The 21,673-nt window shown below is 45.6% G+C and overlaps 1 protein-coding gene across 1 annotated transcript in view; it reads right to left on the reverse strand.

Moving 5' to 3' along the window:
* The window catches only part of LOC119958657, a 150,121-nt gene that overhangs the window by 87,550 nt on the left and 40,898 nt on the right, over positions 1–21,673 (reverse strand). The window lies entirely within an intron of this gene.

Raw genomic sequence — 21,673 nt, forward strand, 5'->3', positions numbered from 1 at the left:
TTTAAAGAGAGGGAGAATTTCAAGAGGGTTAGAGAGAATTCAAAGAGAGGGAGAGAGAATTTAGAGGTTTAGAGAGATATAGAAGAGAGTTAGAGATAATTTAGAGAGTGAGAGAATTTAAAGAGAGTTAGAAAGAATTTAAAGAGAGTTGGAGAGAACTGAAAGAGTGTTAGCGTGAATTGAAAGAGAATTAGAGAGAATTTAAAGACACTGATCGAGAATTGCCGGCTCCCCGATTGCTCAGGCAGCTATGGGAGTTGAAGCGGAGTCTCTGATTAGTTGGAGAATCTGGTAGACAGCAGCGGAGGCTCTAATTAGCTGAAAGGCTGTCAAAGGGCCTCACGGTAGCATGGTGGTTAGCATCAATGCTTCACAGCTCCAGGGTCCCAGGTTCGATTCCCGGCTGGGCCACTGTCTGTGTGGAGTCTGCACGTCCTCCCCGTGTGTGCGTGGGTTTCCTCCGGGTGCTCCGGTTTCCTCCCACAGTCCAAAGATGTGCGGGTTAGGTGGATTGGCCATGCTAAATTGCCTGTAGTGTAAGGTTAATGGGGGGATTGTTGGGTTACGGGTATACGGGTTACGTGGGTTTAAGTAGGGTGATCATTGCTCGGCACAACATCGAGGGCCGAAGGGCCTGTTCTGTGCTGTACTGTTCTATGTTCTATATGCAGCTAGATCATCTGACTGGCCGCGGCAGCTGTCAACATTCAAACTGAAATCGGAGTATCTGATTGGTTGCAGCAGCTGTCACTCCAAAAGCGGAGCCTCTGTTTGGTAGAACGTTCCGTCAGTCAGTGCCCTGTTTGGCTCAACCGCTGTGAGTCAGAGGTACGTGGTCCTGATTAGCTTTCCGGTGGTGCAATGCAGTATCAGCATCCTTTGATTGGCTGAGGTGTCTTTCAACCTGCTGATGGAGCTGCTGATTGGCTGAGGGGCTGTCAGTCAGTTTATTCTATTTATTAATTCAATAAATGATATAACCGGATACTTCACAGCGATCTCGAACTGCTCCCTGAACCTGGACTGAGTTATCACATGAATAAATGTGTTTGTGCAGCAATTCAAATCCACCAGCATCACTCCGACTTCTTGTAAAATATATTGAGAATCAGTGAGGTCAATTATTCCTCCCAAATCAAAATAGAAAACTTTAATAACAAACACTGTCCAGAGGAGAATGAAGGTTCCGGAGACGCTGAAGAGTAAAATCATTGACCTCCTTCTGCTCTCCATCTCTGGGTCTTTGCGATTGTCTCCCGGACTCTGTGCCCTCAGTGTGTTCCGGACTCGACTGGTGAGTAAAATGTGTCTGACTGTCAGAGCGTTGATCAACAGGATTAAACCGAAAGGGATCAATGGGACTGAAACCTGAGCTAACTTTATAAATGAAACCCACATGCGGTCGGTGTAAAAGCTGCTCTTTAGCTGACAACCCCATTGGACATTGTCGATTACCTCAATAGGTTCATATAGAAAATACCAGGGGATGTTTTTTATACAGGATAGGAGGCCGCTTGTTGACAGAACCACAACCGAAGTTTTCCCGGTGCAATATTTAGGTTTCAGTTTCTGGCAGCCAATGGCCACAAATCGATCAAACGAGAAAGTGAGAGTGAACCAGACAGAACAATCCGATGCTGCATAGATCAGGACATCTTGAACACTACACACGGGGGTGAGGTCCAGGAAATTCCTGGAGAAATAATAAATATTCATCCTTGAAAGAATGGATGCAGTGATAATAGACAGCAGACCCGCCACCACCATGGCCACCAGGTAGCGAGTGGTGCAGGTGGAGAGGCCACACTTTCCCCGACACAGTATCATAATTCCCAGTAAGTTAACTGTCAGAGAAAGAAGGGAGAAGAGCCTGGAAATTACAGGTTAAATATTGTACGTGTCTGAACTGGCACAGAGGTTTAGCATCAATAGAATTGACAGTGGGGTGGGGGGAGCGTTGGGAAATCAGTTGACACAGAGATTAACATTGCAAAGATGGGAGGAACAAAAGTAACCTAACAGCTTAAGATGGTGGAAGGGAGAAAAGTGTGAACTGACCCCGACAGTTTAATGGCATTGGCCTTAAAGATGCTGAGTTAAATTGCCGTAACAGGGAGGTCATGCTTGTGGGCAGAGTGAAAGTATTCTAAAAAATGGTCACCCATTCTGCGTTTAGCGTCCGCAGTGCATAGGAGACTGTCGGGAGCAGCAAATAGAGCAGACCAAATTAGAAGGAGCTATGCAGCAAATAGAGCAGACAAAGAACAAGAACAAAGAAAATTACAGTACAGGAATAGGCCTTTCGGCCCTCCCAGCCTGCACCGATCCAGACCCTTTATCTAAACCTGTCGCCTATTTTCCAAGGATCGACTTCCCTCTGTTCCCTGCCCGTTCATATATCTGGCTAGATGCAACTTAAATGATGCTATCGTGTCCGCCTCTAGCACCTCCGATGGCAAAGCGTTCCAGGCACCCACTATCCTCTGCGTAAAAAACTTTCCAAGCACATCTCCCTTAAACTTTTCTCCTCTCACCTTGAAATCGTGACCCCTTGTAATTGACACCCCCACTCTTGAAAAAAATTGTTGCTGGTTGAAGGAAGCTGAAATGAAACGCTGCTTCACGAGAATGAAGAGTTGATGCCGAGAATCGTGAAACGGGAGGACGTAACGATCAGTTGTTGTATCGTCTGCGATTGCAAGGAAAAGTGCAGTTGGGAGGGCAAGGGGCGTTTTTGTAATGGAGTTAAGAAGGCTGTCAACGAATGAGCGTTATCAGAATAATGCAAAACATGTGTGCTTAGTTGGAGAGAGGCGAAGATTTGTTCGGAGATAGTGTTTGCCGAAATGGCGGAGGATGATCCTTTGAAAGCGAAAGCCGATCTTGTGGAATGTGCGGACAAATAGACATTATTTTGTTTCCGGGAGGGAGGAGGATGGGTGATGGCAGAGGTGTGGGAAATGAATTGAACAAATTTGAGAATCCTGTCAACCAAAGGAAAGGTGGCAACCCCGCTTAAGGAAAAGGCAGAGGTGACAGAATTGACCATTTTCCAAGGTTGCATCACCAGAACAGAGGCTATGAAGGAGGAGAAACTAGGAACCACTTTGAGGAAATGTTGAGCAACAAGACAATAATGGTACCACCCTTGTGAGCAGCTTAGATCACCAGGTCAGGGGTGGATATTAGAGACCGGATTTGAGCATTTTCAGAGGGTGACTGGAGAGGGTGGGTGAGAGCGGCAACAGTATGTTTCTATTATTTTTGAATATAGAATAGAAAATAAGACAATTCCAGCAAATAATCTCCCAATAACAACGCCAATGGTAAGAAAAATGAATTACCAATGCTGAGGTCGAGAACAATTCAGTAACACAGACTATAACAAATAGTCATACATGTTCCAAAATTAACATAATTCCTGACAGACATGATTGAAATATTTCAATAACTATCGGACATTAAAGATTTGTCTGGTATGATATATGTTAAACAACTTGATTTTCTAATGTCGTATAGTAAGACCTGAAATAACAGCCTCATGAGTAATGTCAGAGCCAGTGGAGTTTGGGGGCACAGCAGCAGAATGGACAGCAAGCTGAAGAGGAATAATAGAGAGGAGGTAAAGGGATTTAGTCTGATTGGTGGAAGGTGAGAAGTGGTGTTCCACAATAATCAGCACTGGGAACATTCTGCTTCACCATTTACATATGGCATCGCGAAGCAGAATGATAATTACAGAATTTACAGACAAAACCAAATTGAGAATTCGTGATGATGTGGAACAAACACAACCGAATACAAGCACACATCCATCATCAATTATAAACTTGGAAAGTGGATATTTTAATGCGAAATTAATTTCCGAACAGCTCAGTGTCCGCAGTTGCATTTTAATACGAGCAATAAGATCCCAATCACTCCTTGGAAAACAAGTTGCTGAATGTTCTGGAGAGGTTTCTGGGTCCAGGTGAACAAATTGACAAATCGTTTGAAACAGCCACAGTGTTTCAAAACACCAATTTCAGGATTAATAGAAATATATGCCAAAAACTGTGAGAATAATGGACTATTGAGGGTTTTATTAAACATCAGAGTGGAGATGACACCTGTTTCTGTTTGAGCAGTTCAACAGAAAACAGATATCGAGATATTTCACTTTATAAAATAAATATTAAACATAATCAAAACGCAGCCGAACATTTCCTGTTTTCAGTCATTTACAAAGTGAAAACAGAGAGAGAAAGAGAGAGAACATAAGATCTAGGAGCAGGAGTAGGCCTTCGCCCCTCGAGCCTGCTCCGCCATTCAGTGAGATCATGGCTGATCTTCTGTGGACTCAGCTCCACTTTCCGGCCCGAACACCATAACCCTTAATCCCTTTTTTCTTCAAAAAACTATCTATCTTTACCTTAAAAACATTTAATGAAGGAGCCTCAACTGCTTCACTGGGCAAGGAATTCCATAGATTCACAACACTTTGGGAGAAGAAGTTTCTCCGAAACTCAGTCCTAAATCTACTTCCCCTTATTTTGAGGCTATGTCCCCTAGTTCTGCTTTCACCCGCCAGTGGAAACAACCTGCCTGCATCTATCCTATCTATTCCCTTCATAATTTTAAATGTTTCTCTAAGCCCCCCCCCCCCCATCCTTCTAAATTCCAACGAGTAAAGTCCCAGTCTACTCAACCTCTCCTCATAATCCAACCCCTTCAGCTCTGGAATTAACCTAGTGAATCTCCTCTGCACACTGCACACCCTCCAGTGCCAGTATGTCCTTTCTCAAGTAAGGAGACCAAAACTGAACACAATACTTCAGGTATGGCCTCACTAACACCTTATACAATTGCAACATAACCTCCCTAGTCTTAAACTCCATCCCTCTAGCAATGAAGGACAACATTCCATTTGACTTCTTAATCACCTGTTGCACCTTTAAACCAACTTTCTGTGACTCATGCGCTAGCATACACAGAGAGAGGCAGAGACAGAGGGAGAGATGACGAGACAGAGAGACCGACAGAGAGGGAACTTCTCTGGAGCGACTACTCACCAATAAAATACTTTATTTCAAAATAGAACAATTTATTTCAGTCCAGTTCCTGAGTCACATCCAGTACAAACCTGCACTAAGAGATACTTTCCGTAATGCTTGCTCACTGCTGTCAGATATTCCACTCTGGTTACTGCCCCACACTCGGTGTGATTTTATTCTCACTCCCACTTAACATTTATTCTGAGAGACTGCCTTCACTGAGATCCAATCTACCATTATACAAGATTCCACTAATAGAATGACTTCATTAATCAGAGATGCCATGATTTCCAAACGAGGTTTATTGCCGGTTGGTGAAAGGGATTCAAACCATAGACATGTTTAAAGCCATTTGACTTCTCTTAATTACGTTGTTGATCAGGTTTCTGTATAACAGTGAGAACGAGATCAGCATTAAACATTTTCAGTCAAAGTTTAAAATCAGAGAGCCGCTCACACTCAGATTTACATAACTTCAATTGTGATAGTCACTTACCGGGAACACCAACAATAGCAAGGATCGGGTAGAATATTTTCCCGACCATGTGAATTGGAAGCAGCATTTTTGTGTCAAGTAATGTATCACTTCGTGCTGCTGGCAGTCTCTCTGTCTTATACTCCGAGGTTCCATATTCCCCAAATCTTTAATTGATGCCCCGAGAAACCACCTGAGCGATATTGAGATTGCAACATCAGTGAAACTTATTTTTCAAAGATTTGAACAAACAGATTACGACATTAGATTCATTTCATTTTATGAGTGAGTTCACATTTGCCTACACTGGACTATGTTGGTCACGTTGTTCATCTAACAATAACACAAAGGATGTTGTCCACTCGAAGATCATCAGGCCTACGTGCAGCCACGTGCATTGTGGATAGCACAATTGCTTCACATCTCCAGGGTCACAGGTTCGATTCCGGCTTGGGTCACTGTCTGTGCGGAGTCTGCACATTCTCCCCGTGTGTGCGTGGGTTTTATTCCGGGTGCTCCGGTTTGCTCCCACAGTCCAAAGCTGTGCAGTTTAGGTGCATTTGCCATGACAAATTGCCATTCGTGTCCAAAATTGCCCTTAGTGTTGGGTAGGGTTACTGGCTTATGGGGATAGGATGGAGGTGTTGACTTTGGGAAGCGTGCTCTTTCCAGGAGCCGGTGACGTCTCGATGGGCCGAATAGCCTACCTCTGCACTGCAAATTATATGATGTCCAGAACACAGAGTGTTTCAGTGATATCCGTCCCTCGTCTGTGACCATTCAGTGATTCAATTCCAATTTACGTGTGTTTCTCTGGGTGGTGCCACTGTACTCTGGGTTGTAGCCGCCTCTTTAACTGTGGCCATTCAGTGATTCAGTTCCATTTGTCAGTATGTTTCTCTGGGTGCTTCCACTGCACTCTGGGGTGTAGCTGCCTCTTTAACTGTGACCATTCGGTGCTGTGATTTCAGTGGGTTAGGGTGACATTAATAGCACATTTTAATGAATGGAATATCTGGAACTATTTGAAGTGCAAAGTAAATGATTCCAACCCTTAATCTGAAGCAGCTCCTCAAACTGAGGAAATATTTTGAAACATTGAGACACCTCTAACAACTCAGAGCCTACAGCAAATACAAACACATCACCTCATGGAGCAGCACAAAATATACTGAGCTGCGAAAAGTAAGCCACTGTCTCCAACAGAAACTGCCCATCATCTGAAAGACACTTAAACTGGGATAGAGACGGTAGGAGCTCTGGAGGAAGAGAGAATGGTGGAACTGGTCTGTGAGATGTGCTGACAGATGTTCGGGTGAGAGAGAAAGAGGGTGATTAAGACATAGTGTAAGTGAGACACAAAGTGTGAGAGAAGAAAGGTGAGAGTGAAAATGTGTGACATAAAATAGGTTCAGAGAGAAGGGTGAGAGTGAAAGAGGGTGAGAGAGCAACAGGACGAGAGAGAAATATAGAGAAAGAGGGTGAGAGAGAAAGAGAGAAACAAGTTGAATGAGAAAGAGGGTGAGGGAGAAAGAGAGAGAAAGAGGTTCAGAGAAAGAGGGTGAGAGAGGTAGAGGGTGAGAGGAAAAGAGAGCAAGAATGTGTGAGAAAGAATGCAGCAGAAAAAGAGCGTGGGAGACGAAAATGGTGTGAAAAATCAATTGGAAAACGAGGGAAAGAGGTTGATTGAATTGATGGCAATGGTAGAGTGTAGACAGAGCGAGCGAGAGGATTAGGGAGGCAGTGGGTGTGAGATGGATGGTGTGTAAATCACTAAAGCAATCGTACCGTTAATTTATCTCGGTCATGAACATCTCGAGTGTGAGTGAGTTGCCGAGAGAGACAGTGAATGTGAGTGAGAGTAAAGAGGGAAATAGTATGAGAGAAAGTGGGAGAGAGGGTAAGAGTTTGAGAGAAAGTTTCAGGAATGGAGGGTGTGCAGGGGAAGGTGGGAGCGATATTGGGATGGAGAGTGTGTACAGGAGTGTTAGCGAGGGACAGAGTTTGAGAGAGCGGGATAGTGCAAGAGATTTGGAGGGTGTGAGACTCGCAAAGCTGGTGAAACAGTGAAAGAGGGAAACAGTGTGATAGAGCAAGAGGTGTGAGAGAGGGAGTGTGGGAGAGTGTGTGAGAGGGAGGAAGCGAGAAAGTGACATAGTGTAAGGGAGGAAGAGACTCTGAGAATGTGCGGGACTGTCGGAGAGGCTGAGAGCTTGCGAGAGGGAGAGAGTAATATAGTGTGGGGGGAGGGGTTGCAGAGGTAGGGAGTAAGTGCGTGACAGCATGTTCGGGAGGGAGAGATTTTAAGAGAGTTAGGAACTGTTGGAGAGGCAGTGACTGCTAGAGAATGGGAGAATTTGTGAGAACTAGAGATTGGCGGAGGGTGAGAGCCTGTGTGAGAGGTTGTGTGAGGGTTTGTATGAGAGGCTGTGTATGAGAGTCTGTGAGAGCCGGGGTGTGAAACGCAGAGAATGAGAATGTGTGGTAGCCGGAGTGTGAGAGCATGTGTGAGAACCAGAGCGTCAGAGTTTCTGGGATAGAAAGATTGTGAGAGTCTGTGCGAGAGTCGCAGTGTGAAGCCGGAGTTAAGAGTCTGTGTGAAAGCATCTGTGAGAACGTCTGTTTAAACGTGTATGAATCACGGAGTGTGACATCATGCTTGAGAGTGTGAGAGCGTGTCTGAGAAGTGGTGTGTGGGAGCCGGTGTGGGAGCGTATTTGAGCGTATTTGTGAGGGCCGGTGCACGAGAGTGTGTGTGAGCCGGAGGGTGAGAGCGTATGTAATAACGTGAGTGACAGCGTGTGCAAAAGCGTGTGTAAGAGCATCTGTGGAAAGTGTGTGTCTGAAAGCCTGAGTGTGAGATCATGAGTGAGAGTGTGTCTGAGAGACGATTCATGAGAACCGTCTGTGAGAGCCAATGTGTGAGATTGTGTGTGATAACATGTGTGAGAGCTTGTGTGAGAGCTGGAGGGTGAGACCCTGTGTGAGACAATTGTGAGCGTATGCGTGTGCCAAAGTGTGAGTACCCGAGTGTGAGAGCCAGAGTGTGAAGAGTGTCTGTGAGCAGACGTGAGAGCATGTATGTGGCCAGGAATGTGACAGACAAAGTATGAGTATCGCACAACACAAATGTGAACGGAATTGCAGATGTTGATGAGGACTGTCAGAGGGTACAGCAGGATTTAGATTGTTTGCAGATTAGGGCCGACAAATGGCAGATGGAGTTTATTTCCGACAAATGTGAGGTAATGTATTTTGGAAGGCCTAATACAGGTAGGGAATAGACAGTGAATGGTAGAATTTGAAAAGTATTGACAGTCAGAAAGATCTAGTGTACAGGCCCACAGGTCACTGAAAGGGGCAAGATAGGTGGTAAATGTCGTCAAGAAGGAACATGGCGTGAGCAGCAAGGTGGTCCAGTGCGTTAGCCCTGCTGCCTCAAGGCGCCTAGGTCACAGGTTCGAGCTCGGCTCTGGGTCACTGTCCGTCTGAAGTTTGCATATTTTCCCCGTGTTTACATGGGTTTCGCCCCCACAAACCAAACATGTGCAGGTTAGGTGGATTGGCCACATTAAATTGACCCTTAATTGGAACAAATGCAATGGGTGCTCTAAATTTCTCAAACAAAAAAGAAGGCATGGTTGCCTTCATTTGCCGGGGCATTGAGTATAAAGATTGACAAGTCATGTTACAGCTGTATAGAACTTTGTTAGGCCATACTTGGTGTTCATTTCTGGTCACCACACTACCAGAAGGATGTGGAGGCTTTAGAGAGGGTGCAGATGAAATTTAGCAGGATGTTGCAAGGCGTGGAGGACATTAGCTGTGAGGAGAGGTTGAATAACCTCTGTTTGTTCTCACTAGAATGACGGAGGTTGAGGGGAGACCTGATAGATGTCTGCAAAATATGAGGACCGTGGACAGAGTGGACAATCAGACATTTTCCCGGGTACAGGGGTCAATTAATGGGGAGTACAGGTTTAAGGTGCGAGGGGCAGGGTTAAGAGGTGATATACAAGGCAAAATGTTTACACAGAAGATAGTGGGTGCCTGGAACCCGCTACCAGAGGAGGTGGTGGAAGCAGCGGCGATATTGACGTTTAAGGGGCATCTTGACAAATACATGAATAGGATGCGAATAGAGGAATACGGACCGCAGAAGTGTGAAGATTTTAGTTTAAATGGGCATCATGTGCGGCGCAAGCTTGGAGGGCCGAAGGGCCTGTTTCTGTGCTGTCCTTATCTTTGCTCTTTGTTCCTTGTTGCCAGCTGCTTTCCCGGGACCAAACTGCTCTCTCCGCTCCTTTCCTGGTTCTAGACTCCTTTCCCGCTCCTTTCCCGGGATCAAATTCCTCTCCCCGCTCCTTTCCCCAGATTCCTCTCCCCGCTCCTTTCCTGGAATCAGACTCCTCTCCCCGCTTTTTTTCCCAGAATCCTCTCCCCGCTGCTTTCCCAGGACCAGACTCCTTTCCCGCTCCTTCCCCGGGATCAGATTCCTCTCCCCGCTCCTTTCCCCAGATTCCTCTCCCCGCTCCTTTCCCGGGATCAGACTCCTCTCCCCGCTCCTTTCCCCAGATTCCACTCCCCGGTCGTTTCCCGAGTCAAGACTCCTCTCCCCGCTCCTTTCCTGCCACAGTCTCCTCTCCCCACTCCTTTCCCCAGACCCCTACCCGCTCCTTTGCCGCGACCAGAATCCTCTCCCCGCTCCTCTCCGGATACCTGACTCAGTGGGAGAGACCTTGCCGCTGGGGCCTTCCCCGGTTGGTCAACCCCCCCCCCCCCACCCCCCAGCAATAGCATTCAAAACGGTACACTGGCTTTGAAGGGGAACGGTCACGAGGGACCCCTGAACTGTATGACCGTACGTTTTCTTTCCTCTGACTGTAACCCAGCTACTCTTGTCCTGTACCTTTGGTGTGGTTACCTCCCTGTAACTCTTTTTTATAACCCTCACTGCCTCCCGGATGATCCGAGGTTCATCCAGCTCCATCCCCAGTTCCCTTCCACGATCTCTGAGATGCTGGAGTTGGGTGCACTTCCCGCAGGTATAGTCAATGGGGACACCGGTGGTATCCCTCACCACCAACATCCTACATGAGGGGCATGCAACTTCCCTAGCCTCCATCCTCTCTTACCTTACAGAATATAGCTGCACTTTGGAGCACCTGGAACTCCGTGCTTCGACTCCGCTCCCAGTCACCAGAGTCTCTCTAAACTCCGGGCACCCTTCATGCTCTTTGAGGAAATGTCGGAAACGAACTGAAAGGAGCACCTTAGTCCCTCCTCACCAAACTCCCTCAGTTACGAAACTCTCACTACAGCACTCAAATGCACCCAAATTCAGCGCTCACTGCAAACAAAGTCTGCACTGTATCTGCCTCACATTTATACGGTGAATCTAGCCTCTGAAAACTGGCCGAATCGAATGTACTAATTAACAAGCTCCAGCTGCATGTAGCTACAAGTAGAACGTTTTTTTTAAAAAAGCTGACAGAAAATTCACCTTCTCTATACAAACAGCTTGTAGGCGAATGCTCCACAGTCACCTTTCCCGATCCCGAACCTTACCTGCCACACATCCTGCCCCCCCCCCCCCCCCCACAGCCCTGCTTCTGTAGTGGGAGTGGGACTACCTGAGGCCTGGGTCTGTAGGCCCCGTCCTGGTTTGAAGGCACTGATTCCTTCCTCTTTCCTCCCAGCCCTCTGCCTGAGGTGGGAGTGGGACCGTCCAGAGCTGCAGGCCCTGCCTTCTGTCCTCCCGCCCCTCTGCCTGAAGCGGGAGTGGTACCATCCAGGGCTGCTGATCCTGCCTTCTGTCCTCCCACCCTTCTGTCTAATGTGGGAGTGAGACCATCCAGGGCACCAGGCCCAGCCTTCTGTCCTCCCAACCCACCCTGCCTGAGGTGGGAGAGGGACCACTTGGGGCCTGGTGCTGTACCCCCCTCCTGGGGTGAAAACCCTGTGCCCAGCCTTATTTCCTCCCATCCCTCTGTCTGTGGGGGTGGACCATCTGAGTCCTAGTGCTGCAGCCCCCCCTCCCGAGTTGAAGGCCCTGCTGCCTGCCTCTGTCCTCCCACTGAGGAAATGAACAGAAGGCATAATGGGTAGTTAGGTCAATTTAGAGTAACATTTTACTGCAGTAGAATAAGTAACTGGGATTCAGGGCAGGAAGTGGGGGATGGGCAGTCACTGAGACCATTTCTTTGTTGCCAAGGATACTGGGAAAAGATGCCCCAGGCCTGGTTGAGGAATGTGGGGAAAGCCTATGGGAGCTTTGCATTTATACTGTTGCCTTATTTGTTTGGAACCTGATGCAACGTGAATGTATCTGTACAGAAATGCTTAATCTCTGTTGTTCACTCTGGCTGTTGGAGAACCAGGAGACGGTTGTATCCTGCTCTGCAGATGGAGTGTGTCACCCAGCTAGCTGGTTGAAATAAACAATAATTGATACCTGCAAATCCGTCTCAAATTTTATTGAGCCCAGACTGGCTGCAGAAGAATCAGGATTTATATTTCGTGCCGAAAACCCGGGTTTCTCCAGACGGTCACCGGCTGGCTGCAAATTCAGAATTAGACTGATTTTGGACAGGGAATGTGGAAATGGGCCCGAAATGTGAGTAGCTGGAAAATGACCACATTGATTTCCTCTTTCTCATGGTCTGATCGGTTTGGTGACTCGCGTTTGGTATGGAAAGATCGTCTCGACGAAATCAAAGGTCAGTCTGGGGATTAGAAAGAAATATTTCAGTCGATGCAGGTACGGCTGAGGGTTAAAACGTGACTGAGGGAATACGGGGTAATAATTCATTTGGTACCTGAGGTAATATTGCCTGGTAAATCAGTTGCATGTGGGTTCAAAATTAATATTGGTTATATTGACTTGCACTTTAATTCGGTTAAGGTCTTTAACGGGTTGATGGGATGTCGCAGAAACAGTTCAGTAAAGACCACTGATGAAATGTTTGCGGACAGTTCAATTCCGTACAATTAGAATTGGTCAAGTTAAAAATTTATTGTTTGGAGAGATGTTTTTTTCAGTGAAACAAGGGATTGGGAGATGAATGGCCACTAGGGGGAAACCGGAGATTTGTGAAGTTTCGAATCGTGTCGGAGGGCTCTCAGCAAAATATTCTGTTTTAGTTCTTTACAAAATTCAAACTTGTATTGTTCGGTTGGTTGAGATGAATGAAAGTGTAATGATTTGAATTCCTTTTGTTTGAATTCAGATCTCCAATGAATGAATGAGTCCGTTTAATAAGAATTTGTGAACATCCTCTGATATTCATAGTTTTTTAAAATGTTGTGTTTTGCAAAACGAAGTTGCACATCAATTAGGAGGTATTAGAGTGAGATTTAAAACGGGGTAAGTATTAGAAAGCTCTTTAGAAAATCAGTAATAATGATTAACGTTGTGGGAGTTAATTAGAACATAATTCTCAATGAGTAAACAAAAAGCGAAATCAAAATTGGGATTTGTAAATGATTAATTGCAACTCGGCATTGTCTTGGCTGCTAAAAATAATTAAGGAATAAGAGGACAATGGAATCTAAATTGAAATGTGAAGACTAGGCACTCGGTGTCCGCCAGGTGTTCCTTTGTTTGTTCGGTGTGTTCCAAATTTGTAGAGTTTTCAGTATTTTCTCTGGAAACTCACTACATCTCAAATTTACTGATCGAGGTTTTTCATACAGCTAAGGCTATGGATTTTGTTTCCTTTTTTTTGACGACATTGCAGATGGAGCTTTAAGGAATAAAGATATGGGACTGGAGCCTAGATTAGGAGCATTACTCTCAGTAATCAGGAAAGGAGAATCTGATGGCAGGGAGAGATTAATAAAAAAAAGAAAAAATTAAGATATAAACGCAAATTGATAACTAGAGGAGAGAAGGAAAGCAACACTAGTAACCTCTTTGGCACTAAAAATAAGGTATACTGTTATTAATGGGGTATATTAAAGGGGTATATTAAAGGGGTATATTAACGAAACAATTATATTGGTCCCTACGATGGGAAGGGAACATTGCATGGACATTGCCCTGTTTTTGGACTGAATGTAAACTTGATTTTGGATGTGACAAGACTTGTGCCACAAAGGTAAAATCATGCCGTGCGGAGGGGGTAGGAGAAGAGAGGAGGAGAGAGAGGTGGAATAGCGAGAGGAAGGAACGGGTAAAAAGGGGGGCAAGATGGGAATGCAGGTTATCAGGAGGTATATTAACTTCTCTTAGGACCCAGAACGAAGGGAACCTGGGCAACATGAGGTACGGCTGTTTGCTGGTAGAGATGAAAATTAATATAGCATGTCTGTTCTCCACTTGTACTGATCCAAAGTGTCGCATAACCCTGACATCAGGTCAATGCGTCTGTTACAACACCACTTGTGTCCCGCTGAAGGCAGGCTGGTCGAATGCATCTCATATCACTGGGGACTAGGGCTCTCCGCATTACTTGGAAGTTCGGATGGGCATTCCGTAGTTGGATAAACTGGGCCTCTGGGGGATTCCTGACCTAACCGATATACTGATTGTGATGCTAGCCTGTATACGGATCAAGGATGCTACTTCATTTTTAATGGCACGGCGACGAGAACTACCACTCCCCCCCCCCCCCCCCTTCGCGCAAGCGGGCTCAGCAGAATTATGCGAGGTGAATCCTGAGCACAGCTCTGGACTCAAAGGGCGGTGAGTTTCTGGAAAGAGCTGCCAGAGGCAGTGGCCGATGCTGGTACAATTCTTTCCTTTAGAAAACAGTTAGACAGTTACATGGACAGGGGTGGTGGTGGGGGGCGGGGGGGGGGGGGGTTGGGGGGGGGGTATCGTGGGAAATACGGGCGTTGTGATAGAAATTGGGCGGCATGTACAAGCTAGGCCAAATGTCCTTTTCCATGCTGCGAACATCTATGACTCTAGACTCTGTAATAGTGGAGCTGTGCCTGTGAACAATCGATGCCCATGACAAAACAGAGCAGTTTTCTCTGTGAGCAGTAGATTGCAATGTTTGAACATTGCTGCGGTCCAACTGACAAATGGATTACAATGTTAGAACATTGGATCTATCTCGTTGAACAATAGATCCAATGTTCGAACTGTGGAATTGTCTGTGTTAATAAAACATTGTAATGTTACATCGGCGTTGCTGTCTCTCTGAAAACTATATTGCAAAGTCAGAACGGTGCAGATGGACCAGTGAAAAACAGTTCAATGTTAGCACAGTGGAGCTGTCTCTGTGAATAATATATTGTAATGTTAGAACAGTGCAGCTGCCTTGTTGAATAACGTAATCCAATGTTGGAGCATTCGATCTGTCTCGTTGAACAATAGATCCAATGTTAGAACAGTGCAGATGTCTCTGTGAATAACATTGCAATGTCAGAAATGTGGAGCTGTCTCGGCGAACAACAGAAATCAATGTTAGAACATTGGAGCTGTCTCTGTTAATAATATATAGAAATGTTAGAACATTGGATATGTCTCGGTGAGCATAGAATCCAATGTTAGAACAGTGGAGTTTTCTTTGTGAATAATATATTTAAGTGTTAGAAAAGTTTTGCTGTCTCTCTGAATACTGCACTGCAATGTTAGAACTGTGGAGCTGTTTCTGTGAACAATAAATTTCGATGTCAGAACAGTGGAACTGTGTCTGTGAACAATAGATTCCAATGTTCGACAATGGAGTTGTCACTTTCAACAATAGATTGCAATGTTGGAATATTGGAGATTTCTGCGTGAACAAAATATTCCAACGTTGGAACAGTGAACAAATTATTGCAATGTCAGAACATTGGAGATCTCCCTTTGAATTAGGCAGTGCAATGTCAGAACAGTCGAGCTGTTTCTGTGAACAATAGATTGCAATGTGAGAACATTGGACTATCTCTGTCAACAATATGTTGCCTTGTCAGGCCAGTGGAGATGCCTCTGTTTACAATAGATTGCAGAGTCAGAACAGCGGAACTGTCTCTGTATACAATATATAGCAATGTTCTGGAGAGTGAATCTGCCTCTGTGAACAATAGATTGGAACATGGGAACATTCGAGCTGCCTCTGTGAAAAATATATTACAATGTCAAAACATTGCAACTGTTTATTGAACAATAATTCCAATGCCAGAACGGTGTAGCTCTCTGTGTGAACAAGAGATTGCAATGATAGAACAGTGGAGCTATGTCTGTGTTCAATTGATTGCAAACTGAGAACTGGCCAGCTGTGTATTTTAACAATAGATTGCAATGTTAAAACAGTAGTTCTGTCTTTGTAAATAGTCGAATTCCATGTTAGAACAGTGCAGCTGCCGATTCGAACAGCAGATTGTAACGTCAGGACAATGGTGCTGTCGCTTTGAACATTGGATTCTAATGTTCGAACAGTTGAGTTGTCTTTGTGAAAAACAGATTACAATGTTAGTACTGTCTCGCTGTCTCTGTAAACAAGGATTCCAATGTTAGAATCGTAGAGCGGTCTCTGTGAAAAACAGATGCCAATGACAGATCAGTGCAGTTTTCTCTGTGAACATTTGATTGCTATGTTTGAACATTGCACGGGCCCATATGGCGAACAGATTGCAACGCAGAACAGAGGAACTATCTGTGTGGGCATTAGTTTGCAATTTTACAACTGTGATGTTGTCTCTGTGAAAAGTTGATTGTGATGGTAGAACATTGGAGCTTTCTCGTTGAAGAATAGGTCCAATATTAGAACAGTGGAACTGTCTCTGTGAACAATATATGGCAATGCAGAACAGTGGAACTGTATCTTTGAAGAATAGATTCCAATGTGCGGCAGTGGAAGTGTCACTTTCAACAACAGATTGAAATGTTACAATATTGGATATGCCTGTATGAACAACAGATTTCAACGTCAGAACAGTGAAGTTGTATCTGTGAACAAATTATTGCAATGTCAGAAAATTGGAGCAGTTCATTTTTCCTATAGATTTCAATGTCAGAACAGATGATCGTTTCTGTGAAGAATAGATTGCAATGTGAGAACATTGGATCTGTCTCTCTCAACAATAGGTCAGAGCAGTGGGCATGCATTTGTGAACAAAAGATGGCAGTATTAGAAAAATGGAACAGTCAATGTGTATAATACACGGCAATGCTGGGAACATTGAGCTGTCTCTGTGAATAATTGATTGCAAAGTCAGGACAGCGGAACTGCAATGTGCCGAACAATGATTCTGCCTCTGTAAACAATAGATCAGAGCATTCGAACATTCGATCTGTCTCTGTGAATAATAGATTCCACGTTGAGGGATTGAACAAACGAATGCGGTACAAAATTGGAGAATTAGTTAGGATAACGTAGAGGTAGCAGCGGGCATAGGAACCGGGGCGTAGGGTAGTGAGTTTATCAGAGAATGAAAAAAGGAACTGGGGAAAGCGTGGCTAGGAAGGGAGGGATGGTAGTTGCTAGGACCAGATCCTCGTGCAGAGAGTGGTGGAAGGAATGCTGGGTAAAAGAGGCCATGATGTGGAGATGCCGGCGTTGGACTGGGCTGAGCACGGTAAGAAGTCTTACAACACCAGGTTAAAGTCCAACTGGTTTGTTTCAAACCACGAGCTGTCGGAGCGCAGCTCCTTCCTCAGGTGAATGGCGAGGTATGTTCCAGAAACATTTATACAGACAAAGTCAGAGATGCTGGACAATGCTTGGAATGCGAGCATTTGCAGGTAATCAAATCATTACAGATCCAGGGAGAGGGATAATCACAGGTTAAAGAGGTGTGAATTGTCTCAAGCCAGAACAGATGGTAGGATTTTTCAAGTCCAGGCCAGATGGTGGGGGGTGGATGTAATGCGACATGAATCCAAGATCCCTGTTGAGGCCGCAATTATGTGTGCGCAACTTCGCTTTAAGTTTTTGCTCGGCAGTTCTGCGTTGTCGCGTGTCCTGAAGAGGGCCACAGTGTTGAGGAATGCGAAGTGAGCCAATCAGGATATATGACCAGGTCAGGAAGTGTATAGGGATGACCTATGTGAATCGTGCATTCATTACTGTTGCCTTATTTGGTCAGAAATGTGAAACTTGATGCAATTCGGATCTCTATGAAGCACGGTAGCATGGTGGTTAGTATAAGTGCTTCACAGCTCCAGGGTCCCAGGTTCGATTCCCGGCTGGGTCACTGTCTGTGCGGAGTCTGCACGTCCTCCCCGTGTGTGTGTGGGTTTCCACCGGGTGCTCCGGTTTCCTCCCACAGTCCAAAGATGTGCGGGTTAGGTGAATTGGCCATGCTAAATTGCCCGTAGTGTCCTAAAAAAGTAAGGTTGGTGGGGGGGTTGTTGGGATACGGGTATAGGGGGGATACGTGGGTTTGAGTGGGGTGATCATTGCTCGGCACAACATCGAGGGCCGAAGGGCCTGTTCTGTGCTCTACTGTTCTATGTTCTATGTTTCTTTGTTCTCACTCGCTCTGGAAGATACAGGAGACAAGGTTGTGTCCTGTCCCTTAATAGAGTGAGTCCCACTTGCAAGTTGGTTAAAATAAATAATAATTGTTATATCCAAATCCATCTCGAATTTTATTGAGACCAGACTGACGGGAAAAGAGATTAATATTGTCTCATGCAGACGCTGCGACAATGGATGAACGGATATCGCGCGACTATCATCAGGCAGGAATGTTCCTTCCAGTCGGGGAACACTTCAGCAGTCATGGGCATTCAGCATCTGACGTCCGGGTAAGTGTTCTCCAAGGCAGCCTTCAGGACACGCGACAATGCAAAATCGGCGAGCACCAACTTATTGCCACGTCACGTAGGAATAACAGCAAACGGGATTATTATTTAAACTATAAAATATTAAAGCATGCCGCTGTTCAGAGAGACTTGGGTGTGCTAGTGCATGAGTCACAGAAGGTTGGTTTACAAGTGCAACAGGTGATTAAGAAGGCAAATGGAATGTTGTCCTTCATTGCTAGAGGGATGGTGTTTAAGACTAGGGAGGTTATGTTGCAATTGTATAAGGTGTTAGTGCGGCCACACCTGGAGTATTGTGTTCAGTTTTGGTCTCCTTACTTGAGAAAGGACATACTGGCGCTGGAAGGTGTGCAGAGGAGATTCACTAGGTTAATCCCAGAGCTGGAGGGGTTGGATTATGAGGAGAGGTTGAGTAGACTGGGACTGTACTCGTTGGAATTTAGAAGGATGAGGGGGGATCTTATAGAATCATTTAAAATTATGAAGGGAATAGATAGGCCTTGAGACAATTCACGCCAATTTAACCTGGCGTTATCCCCATCTCTGGATCTCTAAAGACTTAAATACCTGCAAATGCTCGCATTCAAAGCATTGTCTTGCATCTTTGACTTTGTCTATGTATCTGTTTTCGGAACCTCCCTCTTCATTCACCTGATGAAGGAGGAGTGCTTCGAAAGCTAATGATTTCAAACAAACCTGCTGGACTCTATCCTGGTGCTGTAAGACTTCTTACTACTACACCCTCTCTCTCTGTAGCTCTCTTTTTGTATCTCTCACTCTCTGTCTCTCTCTCTCTCAGTATACCTCTTTATCTCCCTGTCTCAATTTCAATTTCAGTCTCAATCAGATCCTCAATCTGAATCTCAGTCTCAATCTATCTCTGTTTATTTCTCTCTCTCTGTATCTTTCCCTCTCTCTGTAGGTCTCTGTATCTCTCTCTCTCTCTTTGACTTCCCTCTGTAGTTCTCTCTCTCACTATCTCTCTCTCTCTATCTCTCTATCCATCGCACTCTCACACTCTCTCTCTCCTTACATCGCTCTCTCACTCACTGTATCTCTCTATCTCTCAGTCTGAATCTCAATCCCATTCTCAATCTCAATGTCTCTCTTTCTATCACTGTATCTTTTTCTCGCTCTCTCTGTTGCTCTCTCTGTAGCTCTTTTGCTGCACCTCTCTCTCTGTATCTCTCTGCGAGTCTCCCTCCATTTACTTCTCTCTCTCTCAATATGTGCCTGTCTCGGTGTCTGTCCCCCCCTCTCTCTCTGTCTCTCTTTCTGCATCTCTATCTCTCCCTGTTTCTCACTCTCTCTCTGCATCTCCATGTGTGTATCTCTTTCTCTGCATCTTCTCGCTGTACCTGTCTCCCTCTCTCACTGTACCTCTCTATCTAGCTGTCTCAAACTAAATCTCAACCTCAATCTCAATCGGTCTCTCGCTCTCCCTCTTTCTCTCTCTCCCTATCTATCTCTCCCTGTCTCTCTCTTTCCCTCTCAAATTTCCTCTCTGTATCTCGCTCGACGTCCCGCTCTGTATTTCTCCCTCTCTCTATGTATCTGTATCTCTTTCTGGACCAGCCTCTCTGTGTGTGTCTCTCTCTCCAGTTCTCTCTCTCTCCCCACCTATCTCGCTCTCTCTCTCACACTTTCCATCTCTCTCTCTCTCTGTTGCACTTTAGCCCTCTCTCTCTCTGTACCTCTCAATCTGCTCTCTCAATCACACTCAATCTCAGTCTTAACCTCAATCTCAACCTCAATCTTTATCTATCTATCTGTTTCTCTCTCTTTCTCTCTCAATCACTCCCTCTCTCTTTTTCTGAACCTCCATCTCTGTATTTCTCTATTGCTATCTCTCTCTCTCTCTCTCTCACTTTACATGTCTCTCTCTGGCACTCTTTCTCTCTCAGTCTCTCTCTCTCTCTCACTTTACATCTCGCTGTCTCTCTTTCTCCCTCCCTCTTTCTTGACATCTCCCTCCGTTGCTCTCTCTCTCTGTTTCTCTCTCTCTATCTTTCCATCTCTCTGAAACTCTCTCTTTGTACTGTCTCTTGACCTCCCACTTTATCTCTCTCTCTGACTCCCTCTCGCTATCTCTCTTTACATATCTCTCTCTCTCACTTTCTCTGTCTGTCACGTTACATTTCTCTCTCTCGCTCTCACTTTACATTTCTCTAACTCTCGCTCTCTGTCTCTCTCTCTCTCTCTAACTTTTCATCTCTCTAACTCTCTATCTCCTCAATCACAATCTCAATCCCACACTGAAACTTTCTTTCTCACTGTGTCTCTCACTCTCCCTGTTGCTCGCTTCCTGTAGCTCTGTCTGTATCTTTCTCTCCGAGACTCCCTCTGTGCCTCTCCCCCTCTCTCTCTCTTTCTCTCTCTCTGTCCATCTCCCTGTCTCTCTCTCTGCCTCTGTCTTTCTGCAGCACTCTCCCTGTATCGCTCTCTCCGTGTCTCCCTCTTTGCACCTCCACCCCCTGTCTCTGTCCGTCTCGCTCTCCCTTGTCTATGTCAGTCTCTGTCTCTCTCTCCCTCTGGATGTCTCTGTCTCTGGCTCTCCCTCTCTGTGTGTCACTCTCTTTCTGCATCTTCTATCTCTCTCTTGCTCTCTCACAATTTACACCTCTTTCTCAATAACTCACCATACTTCTCTCTAGTTCTCTCTCTGTCTCTTTCTCTCTCACTTTACATCTCTCAAACTCTCTGTCTCCTGTTCTGCCTCTCTCTCCATCACTGTACCTCTCTATTTCTCTCAATCGGAATCCATTTCAGAATCTCAATCTCTCTATCTCCCTCTCTGTTTTTCGCTCTGTAGCCCTCTCTCTCTGTTCCTATCTCTGATCTCTCTCTCAGGGTCTCCCTCGTTGTACCTCCCCCCCCCCCCCCCCCTCTCTCTCTCTCTCGCGCGCTCTCTGTTTCTCGCTCTGTAGCTCTCTCCCTGTTTCTCTCTCTTATCTCTCCTTCAGTGTCCCTCTATATTCCTCTCTCCCGCGCTTAGGCTCCCTCTCTCTCTGCCCCTCTTTCTGCATCACTCTCTCTGTATTGCTTTCTCCGTGGCTCCCTCTCTTTGCCTCTCTCTTTCTCTCTGTCAGTGTCAGTCCCTGTCTCTGCCCCCCCCCCCCCCCTCTCTGTCTTTCGCTTTCTGCATCTCTCTCTCTCCCTGTATCTCTCTGTCTATATATCTCTCTCAGGATCTCGCTCTGTCTCACCTGCATCTCTCTCTCTGGACCTCGCTCTGTATTTTTCTCTCTCTCCCATTTCTCATAATTTATATCTCTCTCCCTTTCTCTCTCTGCAGCTCCCTCTTTGTATCCCTCTCTGTTTCGCTGTCCATCTCTCTCTCTCGACGTCCCTGGCAATTTTTTACTCTCTCTCTATCTCTCTCACTTTACATTTCTTTCCCCCTCTCTCACTCACTTTGCATCTCTCTCTGTCTCTCGCTTTACATCTCTTTCTGTTTCTCTC

Source organism: Scyliorhinus canicula, chromosome 30 (genome assembly GCF_902713615.1).
Source record: "Scyliorhinus canicula chromosome 30, sScyCan1.1, whole genome shotgun sequence".
Classification (NCBI taxonomy): Eukaryota; Metazoa; Chordata; class Chondrichthyes; order Carcharhiniformes; family Scyliorhinidae; genus Scyliorhinus; species Scyliorhinus canicula.